The following is a 15,074-nucleotide window of genomic DNA, read 5'->3' on the forward strand; positions in this document are numbered from 1 at the left end:
GGGCCTATTAGAGACCACAAAGGAAATCTGTGTGTGGAGGCAGAAGATGTGGATATGACTCTTAATGAATATTTTGCATCTGTTTTCACAAAAGTGAGGGGCAATGAGGGAGGAGGAGCGTGAAATATTAGATGAGATAAACATAGTGAAAGAGGAAGTAATAAGGGGCATAGCAGCTTTGAAAGTGGATAAATCCCCAGGCTCGGATGAAATGTATCCCAGGCTGTTAAAAGAGGCAAAAGAGGAAATAGCAGAGGCTCTGACCATCATTTTCCATTCCTCTCTTGCTACAGGTATGGTGCCAGAGGACTGAAGGACTGCTAATGTTGTACCTTTGTTTTAAAAGGGAGAAAGGGATAGACCGAGTAATTACAGGCCAGTCAGCCTAACCTCAGTGGTGGGAAAATTATCGGGAAAAAATCCTGTGGGACAGGATAAACCTTCATTTGGAAAGACATGGATTAATCAAGGACAGTCAGCATGGATTTGTTAAGGGAAGGTCGTGTCTGACTAACTTGATTGAATTTTTCGAGGAGGTAACCAGGAGGGTCGATGAGGGCAGTGTGTACGATGTAGTGTATATGGATTTTAGCAAAAGCTTTGATAAGGTCCCACATGGCAGACTGGTTGCAAAAGTAAAAGCCCATGGGATTCAGGGCAAAATGGCAAGTTGGATCCAAAATTGGCTCAGAGGCAGGAAGCAAAGGGTAATGTTTGATGGGTGTTTTTGTGATTGGAAGGCTGTATCCAGTGGGGTTCCGCAGGGCTCAGTGCTGGGTCCCTTGTTTTTTGTGGTATATATCAATGACTTGGACTTGAATGTTGGGGGTATGATTAAGAAGTTTGCAGATGACACTAAAATGAGCTGTGTGGTTCAGAATGAAGAAGAAAGCTGTGAATTGCAGGAAGCTATCAATGTACTGGTCAGGCGGGCAGAACAGTGGCAAATGGAATTCAATTCGAATAAGTGTGAGGTAATGCATTTGGGGAGGTCTAACAAGGCAAGAGAATACACATTAAATGGTACGACACTGAAAAGTGTAGAGGAACAAAGGAATCTTGGAGTGCAGGTCCACAGATTCCTAAAGGTAACAGGCCAGGTAGATAAGGTGGTTAAGAAGGTATACGGTGCATTGTATGGAGCTACTGTCAGCATCCAAACAAATTGTATGGAAATGCTGACTGCAAGGTACTGAACTATTTTCCAATGTATTGTGAACATTTATTATGAATAAAGTATATTTTTGAAAAAAAAAGGTATATGGAATACTTGCCTTTATTAGTCAAGGCATGGAATACAAGAGCAAGGAGGTTATGCTTGAACTGCATAAAACACTGGTTAGGCCGCAGCTGGAGTACTGTGTGCAGTTCTGGTCACCACATTTCAGGAAAGATGTGATTGCACTGGAAAGGGCTCAGAGGAGATTTACAAGAATGTTGCTTGGACTGGAGAATTTTGGCTATGAGGGAAGATTGGAACAGAGGAGGCTGAGGGGAGACCAGATTGAGGTGTATAAAATTATGAGGGGCCTGGATAAAGTGGATAGGAAGGACCTGTTTCTCTTGGCAACAACCAGGGGGCACAGATTTAAAGTAATTGGGGGGAGGTTTAGAAGAGATATGAGGGGAAATTTCTTCATCCTGAGGGTGGTGGGGGTCTGGAACTCACTGTCTGAAAGGGTGGTAGAGGCAGAAACCCTCACCACATTTAAAAAAATACTTGGATGTGCACTTAAAGCGCTGTAACCTACAGGCTACGGACCAAATGCTGGAATTGGGATTCGGCTGGAGAGCTCTAGGTCGGCCGGCGCGGACACGATGGGCTGAAATGGCCTCCTTCTGTGCTTTAAATTTCTATGATTCTATAATTTATCAGTGGAGGAGATTATTTACTAAAGCATTGAAAAATTTGCAGTGGATGCTCACAAATATATGGTGATCATATTCTAGCTACTTAATTCTAAGAATCCAAAGATGCATCTCTCCTTTAATCTTGCCTTTCTTTATTGCCTCCCAAATCCATGCCCATCCTTCCCAGAACTCCGGGTTTCAATCCCTCCAATCGGGTTTCCGCCAATGCCACAGTAACGAAATGGCTATTATCAAAGTAACAAATGGCATCCGTTGTGACTGTGACAGCGGTAAACTATTCCTCCTATTCTTTCTCCTCCTGTCTGCAGCCTTTGACACGGTTGATCACACCATCCACCTCCAACGCCTATGCACCGTTGTCCAGCTGGGTGGGACTGCACTCACTTGGTTTCATTTTTATCAATCCAGTGACATCCAGAGAATCACTTGCTTTTCTTCCCGCACCCCCACCATTACCACTGGGGACCCCAAGGATCTATAATTGGGCCCCTTCTATTTGCTGCATCTACGTGCTGCCTCTTGGCGACATCATCCAAAAACACAGCATCAGTTTCCATATGTAAACTGATGACACTAAGCTCTACCTCACCACCACCTTGCTCAACCCCTGTCTCTAAATTGTCAGACATGCTTGTCCAGCATCCAGTACTGGATGAACAGAAATTTCCTCCAACTAAACACTGGGAAGACCAAATCCATTATCTTTGGTCCCCATCACAAACTTCGTTCCCTAGCTACCGACTCCATCCCTCTCCCTGGCAACTGTCTGGTGCTAAACTCGACTGTTCACAACCTTGGTACGTATCCATACCATCCATAGCATCGGCAGACTCCACCCAGCCTCAGCTTATCTGCTGCTGGAACACTCATCCGTGCCTTTGTTACCTCTAGACTTGACTATTCCAATGTATTCCTGGCCGGCCTCCCATCTTTCACCGTAAACTTCAGGTAATCTAAAACTTGCACCTGTGTCCTAACTTACACCAAGCCCCGTTCACCCATCCCCCTGTGCTCGCTGACCTACGTTGGCTCCCAGTTAAGCAACACCTCAATTTTAAAATTCTCATCCCTCTCTATCTCCATAATCGCCTCCAGCCCTACAATCCTCCGCGATATCTGCGCTCCTCCAATTCTGGCCTCTTGCTCATCCCCATTTTAATCATTCCATCATTGACGGCCATGCCTTCAGCTGCTCAGGCCCTAAGCTCTGGAATTACTTCCCTAAACCGCTGCCTCTAATTCGCTTTCTTCCTTTAAGACTTACCTCTGACCAAGCTTTTGGTCATCGGCCCTAATAGCTCCTTATGTAGCTCGGTGTCCAATTTTGTTTGATAACGTTCCTGTGAAGCATCATGGGACATTTTATTATGTTAAAGGTGCTATAGAAATACAAATTGTTGTTGTTTAAATGTGGCTCTCATTGAATCTTACATCCTCAGCTAGTGAAGTTTAACTGTGTAAATTATGCTATTTGGTTGGTCTGCACACTTATTTTCTGAGAGTGCTCAATGTGTTACCTGTCTAATCAAAAATTACTGAAATTATAGCAGAGACCATACCATTGCTACTCTTCAATATTGAATTATATTATGAGCACTGTGCCACTCACTGTCTGTTCCAGACATCTACTTTAATTCAATGATTCGCTTCATCACTATCCTTATCTATAGTGGGGTGAGGCCAAGGACGATCCTGTTGTTTTTAATGTTGTCCAAAGAAACCAGGAGGATTGCAACTTAACCTCCACTCACCGCAACCCCTCCCCCACCGCCCCCCCCCCCATTGCTATGTGCAGACAATAGTTTCAAAAAATCTTTGTAGGTGCTCTCCCTTGCTAAATCTGTGGCAACTGCTGATAGGCTCTGTGAGCATAAGATTGCTGTCCTTTATGCTCTTGCCTGAGTGATTTACATGGCAATCCTGTTCGTCCATTTTGGGACGTTATTACTATGTTAAGGCGCTATATAAATATAAGTTGTTGTTGTCTACCTCCTCTGAGTGCCTGTAGGAAAAATGGAATGCATGGTCAAATTTCTGGCCATATATACCAGAAACCCTAGTGACTGCCTCTTGTCTGGGCAATTGTCTAGCTTTTTATTACAGTTAAGCGTCCAATACAGGTTGAACCTCCCTTGTCCGGATCCCTCTGGACCTGGCCGGTTCTGGATAAGGGATTTTTCAGGACGAGGGGTGGTCACGTTAAATTGGATAGTACAGATACTGAGCAAGGGGATATCGGAGCTGGCTGGCTTGGGGCTGGGAGTGCGGCAGAGAGATCATGGGGGCAGTGGGCGGTGGATAGCGGGGCCAGGCCAGCGATTGCGGGAGTCGACAGTGAGGAAGGACTTTAATTTGTTTAATTTGTTCATGTCGGAGTGGCCGGGAACGTTTCTGGACAAGGGGTGGTTCCGGATAAGGGAGTTCTGGATAAGGGAGGTTCAACCTGTATAACTTCATTCAGAAAATGCATGATGCCAAGTTGAACTATCCAGATATGTTTGGTTGTAGAGCTGTGGAGTTGGTTGCATTGAAGCATTATTGAGGAGCTGCCCTAAATTAGGGACAGTGCACCAACTATATTTTGACTATAACAGATGGTTCAGCATTGCTGATGTCGGCTGGAGGAAGTTGCACATTTTCTCTGTAGTATTTAAAATTCTTGATTCTGGCACTTTTGGCTGTGGTGTTTGTAACATTCATGGATGGAACATTCAGATCCTCATGCATTAGTAATTAGTTACAGTTGTAGACTGCTAAGATTCTTGACCTTGTATTGTTGCATTTTGACGACTGTTTTGTATACGTGTAACGTCTGCGGGAAATGGGTGCATCATTGTTCTGTGTTCAGGACAAAACTTAAAATAAATGAGTGGCAGCATAGAGCCTCACCATCACACTGCAAAAAATAGTCTTATAAACTTCCTATATTAGTCGAGAAAGTAATAAAACCATCATCTGTGCATAACAGCACTATACTGAGGCATATGGAGTATGTTAGTATTACAATGAGGCATGTGCAAATCATCATAGTTACAAGTACATTAATGGAGTAAGTTACTGTAAATGGGGATAGATGGAATAATTCATATCATTATTAATGCACAGCCTATTCCCAAGTGATCATTTTTCATGAAGAAGACAGTCTTTGGGAGCTAATAAATAGCATTCAGAATTGTATTGAACAAATGATTTGTAGGAAACTAGCTACTGTTTGTTTTGCCTGTGTCTAGCCAGTTACCAAGACTCAAATGTGAAGCACAATTTGAACTTCTTGAATTATTAACCAACCCTTCGATATTTTTAAAAAACTTGAGTTCTAGAATTATGCTGTTATCTTTTTAGTATACAGTCCCCATTTGATTAAAGTAATACTGTTTTGACAGGGTGGATAATATAGGAAATAAAACTACCTTTAGTACATTGGGATAAAACTAAATAAAAATATGAGTGTTTAGAAGCTTTGTATGGGCAGGAATCATCTTCGGGGTAACTGCAACCTGGAAAAATTGATTTCAATGAAAGCCACCTTTCTCATTTGACTATCTGGGGCTAATGCTTCCACATCTGGAGATAACAGCTGCTATTGAATTTTTTTTTAAAAAGCAGCAGCCATCAGCAATGAGATCTCACTCCCGATCCTTGTTATCGTGTAACTCTCCATGCTGCTTATGTTAGTGCAAAGCAACAAATGAGGAAGGGGCCTCTTGAATATCTACTAAGTGAATTAACAATTTCAATTATAACGTCAATTAAAGCCGTGTAGCCATTAAAACTGTTGGGGGAAAGTTTGTTGCATTGTGACTTAAATTTGCAGGAGACGTGCAAGTGAATGAAGTGCTGGTTTACTTTTGGGTTGGTGCACAGCTAGGATCTGCCATCTGTGACCAGGGGAGCAGGTGACATCAAGAAACTGTCACAAGCCATGAGGATAGTTAAGAAGATCCAGAAGAAATGTTCTGACATCGACACCACCAAAATAAGTGTATTTTATTTAAATTTATTAAATAGAAATTTACAGCACAGAAACCGGCCATTCAGCCTCACAGATCTATACCGGTGTTAATGCTCTACTCGAGCCTCCTTCCACCTTACTTCATCTCAACATATCCTTCTATTCCTTTCTCCCTTATGTACTTCTCTAGCTTCCCCTTCAATGCATCTATGCTAATTGCCTCAACCGCTCCATGAGTTCCACGTTCTCACCACTCTGAGTTCCTTATTGGATTTATTAGTGACTATCTTATATTTATGGCCCTTTGTTTAGGACTCCCCCATAAATGGAAACACCTTCTCTATGTCTACCCTATCACACCTTTTCATAATTTTAAAGACCGTTATCAGGTCACCTCTCAGAAGTCTAAAGAAAAGAGACCCGGGGGGGGGGGGGAAATTCGTGTCGTTTGCGCCTCCCGTTAACGCCCCCGGAGTGAGTTAACGAGGCGCAAACGACTTTTCACTCAGGTGTGTGCCGGGCTGTTGCCACGGCACCCCGCTTCCTGGTGGTCCAGCGATGGCCCTGTTTCCCGCCCGCAGAGTCGGCAGCTTGGCCCCTCCCCTTTATTGGAAGGGGAGGGCCCTGACTAACCATCAGTAACCTGCCCCATTTTACCCCAACAGGGAGTCTGCACCCCAGCAGTAGCCAGTGCATTGAGGAGAGGAGACATTTATAACCTGCACCATTTTATATCATGTTAGTCTTTCTTTCAATATGCAGTTAAAAGTCTTATAAAGTCTTGTTATAATCACAACTGACAAATGTTAAAGGAGGGGGAAGAAACGGATGGCAGGCTAAAAGTAATAAAATTAAGCAAGGGCAGCAAAACTGTAAATGCCAGTATGTCTTCACTGTTTTAAGTTGGTCAGAGCCAAAACAACAATGATGTAGTCAACCGTATGCCTATGTGCCTGTCACAATATATATAAAACTGAGCTTGCTATCGATCGGCTTGCTGCAGACCAAGTTATTAAGTGAGCTCTCACAGAGATGGTGACTGATTTAGGGGGAACTCCTCCATATTTGTGAGGAGCCCATGTATGAATTCATTGGGCCAGCAACATGGTTTCGTGTTAGTCACCCACCACAAAGAGATATCTTTGTGTAATGTGTTTAATATAAAGATTTGTGTAGGTTTCAAATTCATGCAGCACCTGAATCTACTTTCAGTAGTGTTATGGTAGACCACTTGTTCATTGCAAAATGCCGCATATATGCTGATGCTCAGTTTACCACTTGTGCTATTTGCAAATGAAAACAGCGCTCCATTGCCTTAGAGAGCTGGGATGAAAAACCTCTTAACACCTACATACAGTCACCCAACATTACCTTTCTCATAGCACAAGTACTTCCTGAACAAGAATACTTCACCTTATGATGGCAGCATAGCACAAGGTCAGTGGGTGCATCCAGGGTAGACTTTATAGAGGGCAACAGTCTTGTCGAAGTCTGTGTTGTCTGATGCCACTCCTGTATTTCCAAGGGCTGAATATCTCAGTGCCGATCCCTGCCACCCCTTGGGTGTCAGGCTGCTGGCCCAGCAGAAACCCTCCCTGGTGGCCCAGTGACCGAAGATTTAAAATAACACAATCTCTCCCTTTTAACGGAGGGGAGAGAGCGTGGGGATGCACATGTGCTGTGACATCACCACTGCTCCACTCCTGTATGACCGATTTTCAGCCAGCCAGCCTGGCTTTCAGTCTATCTGCCCCCATTATGAGTCATTTCCTGTGGGTCCTGAAAATAGCTCTTCCAACCACGTCGGAGCTCCCAGCAGTACGCACCACTCTAAAAATCATAGGTGCTCCAGCTTTCTGGTGCATCTGAATTTCGGCCTCACTGTATGAAATTAGTGCCATTCCCTAGTGAATGTTGCCTTTGTTTTCAAACATCCAGTAACCTTTAGCTGCTGCAAAGGACCATCCTGCACAGTAAATTGCAGGACAGTAGCATTTGAGGACAGGCAGCATTGGCAAACGTCATTACAGCCTGGATGTTGCAACAATGCTAATGTCAAGCTCAGCTGAAGAAAGTGTCAAGTATCTCCTGATACTGACAAATGCTTGGCAGTGAAGCCTTGCCAACAACATTTTTTCTCTCTCCCCTCCCCCCCCCGCTCCCCCCGCCCACCCCCCCCCCTCCTCCCACCGCCCCCCACTTTCTCTTTCTTCCCCCTCTTTCTGGAGAGTTGTTGGAGCAGGGGGCTGTCAAGCCAGAGGCCATTGTATCTCTTGAGGGAAAGTTGGCTAAATCTTTGAAGTAGCGGGTGATACAGGGCTACAGGGATAGAGCAAGGCAGTGGGGTTAATTTTGGATTGCTCTGACACAGCCTACATAGGCACAATAGGCTAAATGGACACTTTCAGAACTCCAAACCTCTGATTCTATGACATGCTGAAAATTGCATAGCGTTTGCTGCACTTTCATTATTTTGAGTTCAAAAATGGTGGATAGCAGCATCATTGCATGCAGACCTCAATTGGCTTTAAGTTTACTGGCAACAAAACCTCCAAAATTTGCTTTAAAGATTTTAGCCCCATGTTGGCACTGTCAGAGGCTTGTAATTTCCCTTGGCGGCAGTATTTGCTGCTGTTTGCTCAATTATCCTTGTTCTCTGTTGGACCTGGTGCCTATGATAGTGGCCGCTAGCCAAAATATGCAGTGGAAGACTTAGAAATATTCCTGTCAAGATCATGAAATAGCACAAGAAAAGCCCAACCTCCACATTTAATGCCGCAACAAAATAGCTGCTGGAACTTTGCTCAACATTTTGTATCAGTCCATAAGTTGTTCACACTGCTTTTCCGATGTGTGAACCTCGCACACGTGTTTGCCTCTGGTGTTTCTCTCCTTCGCGTGCAGAGGTTCAATCCTATCAGCAAAAGAGTTAACCAACACCTGCTGAAGCAGGGTTGTTGGAGAACATATGGGACCTTGAGAAGGTCTGCAATTGTCTTTTGGTATGCCAGTATTTTCTTTCAGCATTTTTGTGTCACTTGGGCATCGACTGGAGTCCATTTTGTGAAACATTCCAGCTGTTTTCAGTTGCCCTATCTAATATGTGGGGGGAGGGGGGGGGACTGTAAAAACACATACGATCACACATACTGTGCATATTGAGAAGGAAAAATATTTTGTGATGATGCAAGTATTAGTCAAAACATTGAATTTAGATGCGATATATAAACAGGAGCACTTTACTAACAAATCTGCTTAGAGATGCTTAAAGGAAAAAGATGCAAGCGGGTTTAATATTTTCTTAAGTTTTGATCCTCACTATAAGAACCCAACCTCTACTCTATTAGAACAGTCTGCCTATTTGATAATTGTTGATAAGGTCTCCTTTAATGATTTGCTCTCTCTGGAAGATATTGTAAATTGTACTAATTCTATTCAAAACACTCCTTTGCACCTCTAACCAGTGCAGGAAGCAAGGGGGAAAAAAATGATTTAATATCTGTGATCTTTGGTTTGCTGAGAAAATGTGTACTTTCCGACAGTTTGATTATTTGATAATTATAGTGTGACTAACTCGCTTAAATGGGAAAGGCAGAGGCACAATTAGAACTGACCCATTTCATGGTGGAAAGTTAACTTTCTTAACCCCCTCTGTGAGTTACTTTGAGAATGTGCCACATCACTACATCAGATTATTCTTCCTTGTGGAGTTCACTCATTCAAGTTCATCGTTTCTGCATCTTTCGTGACAGTATTTTCACTCTGCATTATTGATGGGAAGAAAATAAAGGATGTACATCTGGAATCTGTTGCTTATAATATATACATTGCACATATGATGCAGAATGGCATGTGAGCAAGTATTTCTCATACAAGTAATCTAAAAGCTATTCCACATACATAAAATAACAACTATTCCGAAATGTTTTCCTGCAAGCTACAAGCAATTGAAAAGATTTTTAAAATATGAACAGCTGTGCACTCACCGTCACTGACACTAAACACTGACTGTAACCATGGCAATTTTCTTGCAAGGACAGCCCTTAAGCGTTCTGGGGCATCAGTTGTCCAAACATAATTGCTCATGTTGTACAGCTGATCTATGCATTGAACGTCAGCTTCCTTTGACCATAATATGCTTGAACCAAGTCAACCTCAACACCAAAGGATCCTAATCAGCATACATTCTGTCCCCTTTAACAATCAAATGCTTAACAGATATCATCATGTGGAATGTGGGAACTTGTCCAGAGCACTATGGGTGCTACTAATTGAGAAAAGCCGAGCTTGCTGATGGAATTCTACAAGTGAAGAAGGTCACATAACTCAAGCACTTCATGCGCATCATCCTTTATTTATTCAGTAGGCAAAAAAAAAGCTGCTTGCACCTGGGGAGCATGGTTCAGTTTTTGTAACATCACAGACTCCAGCTGCAGCTACGAGAGTTCTTGATTCTTCAAATATTCACAGGTGTAGGTTCAAAGTGACTTTGCAACTCACTTTGTCGCATTCTATTACTTGTCTTTAGGTTACCTTGGAAACCAGGTGAATAGTTTATATGAGCATTGAGATGTGCATAAAAGTGACATTTTTATTGCCTTAAAGTCCTCTCCAAAGTCATTTACTAAACATCAATACAGGGTGCAGCTGGGAGGCAATCTCCAAATAAGGCTATCTGTGTGTTCACTGCCTACCTTAATATCCTTCAAAGTAGCGTATCTCTACTCAGAATTCCTTTTATAACAATTCCGTTATGAATTATGAAAATTTTAAAAAAGCTACCTCGATCCACTGTGTCCGCTCCTTCCAATGGACTATGTATAATTTAGAGCTTCTTTAGTTTCCTGAGGGAAGTGAATAACCACAGGTAATGCCTCCCAGGAATTAGAACTCTGCAACCTAACTCCCAAAGTAAAGTTGTGAAATTCCAAGATACTAATGTAACATTGCAATCTGCATCACTCAGTTCTGCATTCCATTCGTGACATCCTGATGATCCCAATAAGGTTGGAGCCACACTGTTCCTTAAAATCTTTAATTATTTATTCCTTTGCAGATTCCTACAACATCCAACCCCTTCCATAACCAGCTGATCATTTGAATTCTTTTCGATGCAGTTAATCAACAGGGCTGAATTTGGGGCTTTTTGGATTTTGGGACGTTAATCGCGGCGGGGCGTAAAAGTTAGCACTTGAAAATAGTTTGCGCATTGGACTGCATGTTTTGGCGAAAATGTAAATTGGAGGATTGTTGGCATTAAGTCAGGCGTTACACAACTGACTTTGTGCGCCTGACCCGAAACTTGTGGCATTAAAGAAGGCGGCCATTTTGTGCATGCGCAGTGAATTTTTCCCGGTCGCAAACGCTAATGCAGGGGGCGGAAACTTCCTGCGCGCATGCACATATAAACCGCTCCATCTCAGCCACCTCAGAAATAGCGGGACATCGAGATAGGAATAGTGCAATCAAGCAGATGCAGCATGGATTCATGTAGGGGAAATCATGTTTAACTAATTTACTGGAATTCTTTGAGGATATAACGAGCATGGTGGATAGAGGTGTACCAATGGATGTGGTGTATTTAGATTTTCAAAAGACATTCGATTAGGTGCCACACAAAAGGTTACTGCAGAAGATAAAGGTACGCGGAGTCAGAGGAAATGTATTAGCATGGATAGAGAATTGCCTGGCGAACAGAAAGCAGAGAGTCAGGATAAATGGGTCCTTTTTGGGTTGGAAATCGGTGGTTAGTGGTGTGCCACAGGGATCGGTGCTGGGACCACAACTGTTTACAATATACATAGATGACCTGGAAGAGGGGACAGAGTGTAGTGTAACAAAATTTGCAGATGCACAAAGATTAGTGGGAAAGCGGGTTGTGTAGAGGACACAGAGAGGCTGCAAAGAGATTTAGATAGGTTAAGCGAATGGGCTAAGGTTTGGCAGATGGAATACAATGTCGGAAAGTGTGAGATCATCCACCTTGGAAAAAAAAAACAGTAAAAGGGAATATTATTTGAATGGGGAGAAATTACAACATGCTGAGGTGCAGAGGGACCTGGGGGTCCTTGTGCATGAATCCCAAAAAGTTAGTTTGCAGGTGCAGCAGGTAATCAGGAAGGCGAATGGAATGTTGGCCTTCATTGCGAGAGGGATGGAGTACAAAAGCAGGGAGGTCCTGCTGCAACTGTATAGGGTATTGGTGAGGCCGCACCTGGAGTACTGCATGCAGTTTTGGTCACCTTACTTAAGGAAGGATATACTAGCTTTGGAGGGGATACAGAGACGATTCACGAGGCTGATTCCGGAGATGAGGGGGTTATCTTATGATGATAGATTGAGTAGACTGGGGACTGGGTCTTTACTCGTTGGAGTTCAGAAGGATGAGAGGTGATCTTATAGAAACATTTAAAATAATGAAAGGGATAGACAAGATAGAGGCAGAGAGGTTGTTTCCACTGGTCGGGGAGACTAGAACTAGGGGGTACAGCCTCAAAATACGGGGGAGCCAATTTAAAACCGAGTTGAGAAGGAATTTCTTCTCCCAGAGGGTTGTGAATCTGTGGAATTCTCTGCCCAGGGAAGCAGTTGAGGCTAGCTCATTGAATGTATTCAAGTCACAGATAGATAGATTTTTAACCAATAAGGGAATTAAGGGTTACGGGGAGCGGGCGGGTAAGTGGAGCTGAGTCCACGGCCAGATCAGCCATGATCTTGTTGAATGGCGGAGCAGGCTCGAGGGGCTAGATGGCCTACTCCTGTTACTAATTCTTATGTTCTTATGTTCTGCAGAGATGGAGGAGCAAGAGGGAAGGCAGCATACCAGGCACTTCACCAATGAGGCGAGTGAGGCCTTACTGAGTGCAGTGGGGAGGAGGTGGTCCTCATTCCACCTTGCTGGTGGAGCCAGACCACTCCCCCCTGTTTTTAAGAGACTGTGGAAGGACATTGCTCAGGAGGTGTCTGCTGCAGACACTGTGGCCAGAACTGCCACACAGTGTTGTAAAAAGTTCAATGACCTTACTAGCATTGTCAGGGTGAGTACCATTTGCATTTATGTATGCCTCCATTACTTCTAACATAATTCTCACACACTATGTGATGTTTTTCATGCATATGGTCCCTCTCAACAGTCTGTGGGGTGGCTTTCAAGAAAGATGAAGGCTTACTTTTACACCCATTGGCTTCTAATGATCAATGCACATAAACTCAATCATTTACATCCTTCCTCACAATACAGTCCCACTGCTGCTATGCCTTTCAGAAAGATCACGTACAGCCCCCATGTTATATCCCTCTAACTTCCAAACAATTCCTCATGAAGCACAGGCAACATTCAAACAAATTGAAGGAAGCCACGAGAACATTCACACCAATTATACTATGGTCGGCATACGTGCCACAACAACAGAGAAACACTTGTTGAACACTTCCTATTTTTCTTTTTGCTTTCGAAGCACTCTGGCAACAGGAGGGAGCAGCTGTGCATAGGCGGGGGGGGCCGCCCCAATTATTGTCACTGACTGATGTCGAGGAACAGGTGTCGGCCCTCATAGGTGTACCAGCTCAGACAGTTGCCGAGGGCAATGCTGAGCCCCCTTCAGGTAGTGAGGGTATATGTCATGTATTCAACTATCATTGTAACCCATGTATAAGCTGACCTAAGTTGTACACCTTGAGAACATTGACCACAGGGGGTGAACTTGTGGGAGACACTCCTAACCTGGACTTTCAGGTATAAAAGGGGAAGCTCCACCCACCTTCATCACTTGAGGTCTTGGTAATAAAGGTAACTGGTCACAGAGTGACCTTCTCTCAAGTATGGGTCTTGTGTGCATTTATACTGTATAGTAAGGACATATCATTGGTGACGAGAAACTGGGATTTAAACCACTCGAGCATGGCCACGAGCAGCACAGAAGAGAGGTACTGTGTTGGTGATGATTGGGACGACTTTATTGAGAGACTACAGCAAAGTTTTGTCACTAAGGAATGGTTGGGACAGGATTCGGCCGACAAACGCAGGGCTCATCTCCTGACGGTTTGTGGATCCAGAACGTACGCCCTGATGAAGGACCTTCTAGCGCCTGAGAAGCCGACGGACAAGACGTTCGAAGAGCTCAGTAAGTTGAACAGGGAACACCTTAAACCGGCGAGCAGCATGCACATGGCGAGACACCGGTTTTACACGCACCGGCGGAGAGAAGGGCAAAGCGTTCCAGACTTCGTGGCAGATCTCTGGCGACTCGCAAGCCTATCTAAGTTCCCAGATGCATGCAGAGTGGAGATGCTGCGAGATTTTTTTATTGAGGGCATCGGGTATGCTGGGGTTTTCAGGAAACTGATTGAGACCAAAGACTTAGAAACATAGAAACATAGAAAATAGGTGCAGGAGTAGGCCATTCGGCCCTTCGAGCCTGCACCGCCATTCAATGAGTTCATGGCTGAACAGGCAACCTCAGTACCCCATTCCTGATTTCTCGCTTTCTTGATCCCCCTAGGAGTAAGGACCATATCTAACTCTTGACCTTGACCTTGGTCTTGGACCTTGGAAGCAGCGGCTCTGATAGCCCAGACATTTATCTCAGGGGAGGAAGAGACCAGAATGATGTATGACAAAAATCTTGGCTCAAATGCGGCAAACGACCAGGGAGTCAACATTGTTAACGCGGCACACAGTTCTCTAGGCAGACAAGGGCAATGGGACATGCCCCAGCATGTAGTCGAACTCAAAGAGGGAATTCAACAGAGACAATGGCTAGCTGAACGGCGATTCATGCCATTGCAATGGACAATGCGGCCAGTAATGGGGCCATCAACACCTGTTAATGGTGCGCTTAAGGACAGTCACAGAGACAGTCAGAGACGATCGACTGGTAATGGACCTTTTGTTTCCAACAACGGGGCCTCCAGCTCACGCTGGAGGTGTGGAGGCAAACACCCAGCCAGAGCTTGCAGGTATCAGCAATATACCTGCAGAAACTGCAACATCAACGGTCACTTGGGGCGTATGTGCAGGAAGTCTGCAGCAAGGTTGATGTACGAGGAGGATGGGCCCGATGTAAGCCCTACGAGGCCAAATGAATACTGGGGAAAATCGCTGGAAGCTGAAGTTCAGCGAGTTCATGTGGAGCACATATACAGTTCATACCCCAGGACGCCACTGATAATGATGAAAGTGCTCCTCAATGGCATCCCAGTATTAATGGAGCTAGACACGGGGGCCAGCCAGTCCCTGATGAGTATCAAA

This window comes from Pristiophorus japonicus, chromosome 6 (genome assembly GCF_044704955.1).
Source record: "Pristiophorus japonicus isolate sPriJap1 chromosome 6, sPriJap1.hap1, whole genome shotgun sequence".
In the NCBI taxonomy this organism is placed as follows: Eukaryota; Metazoa; Chordata; class Chondrichthyes; family Pristiophoridae; genus Pristiophorus; species Pristiophorus japonicus.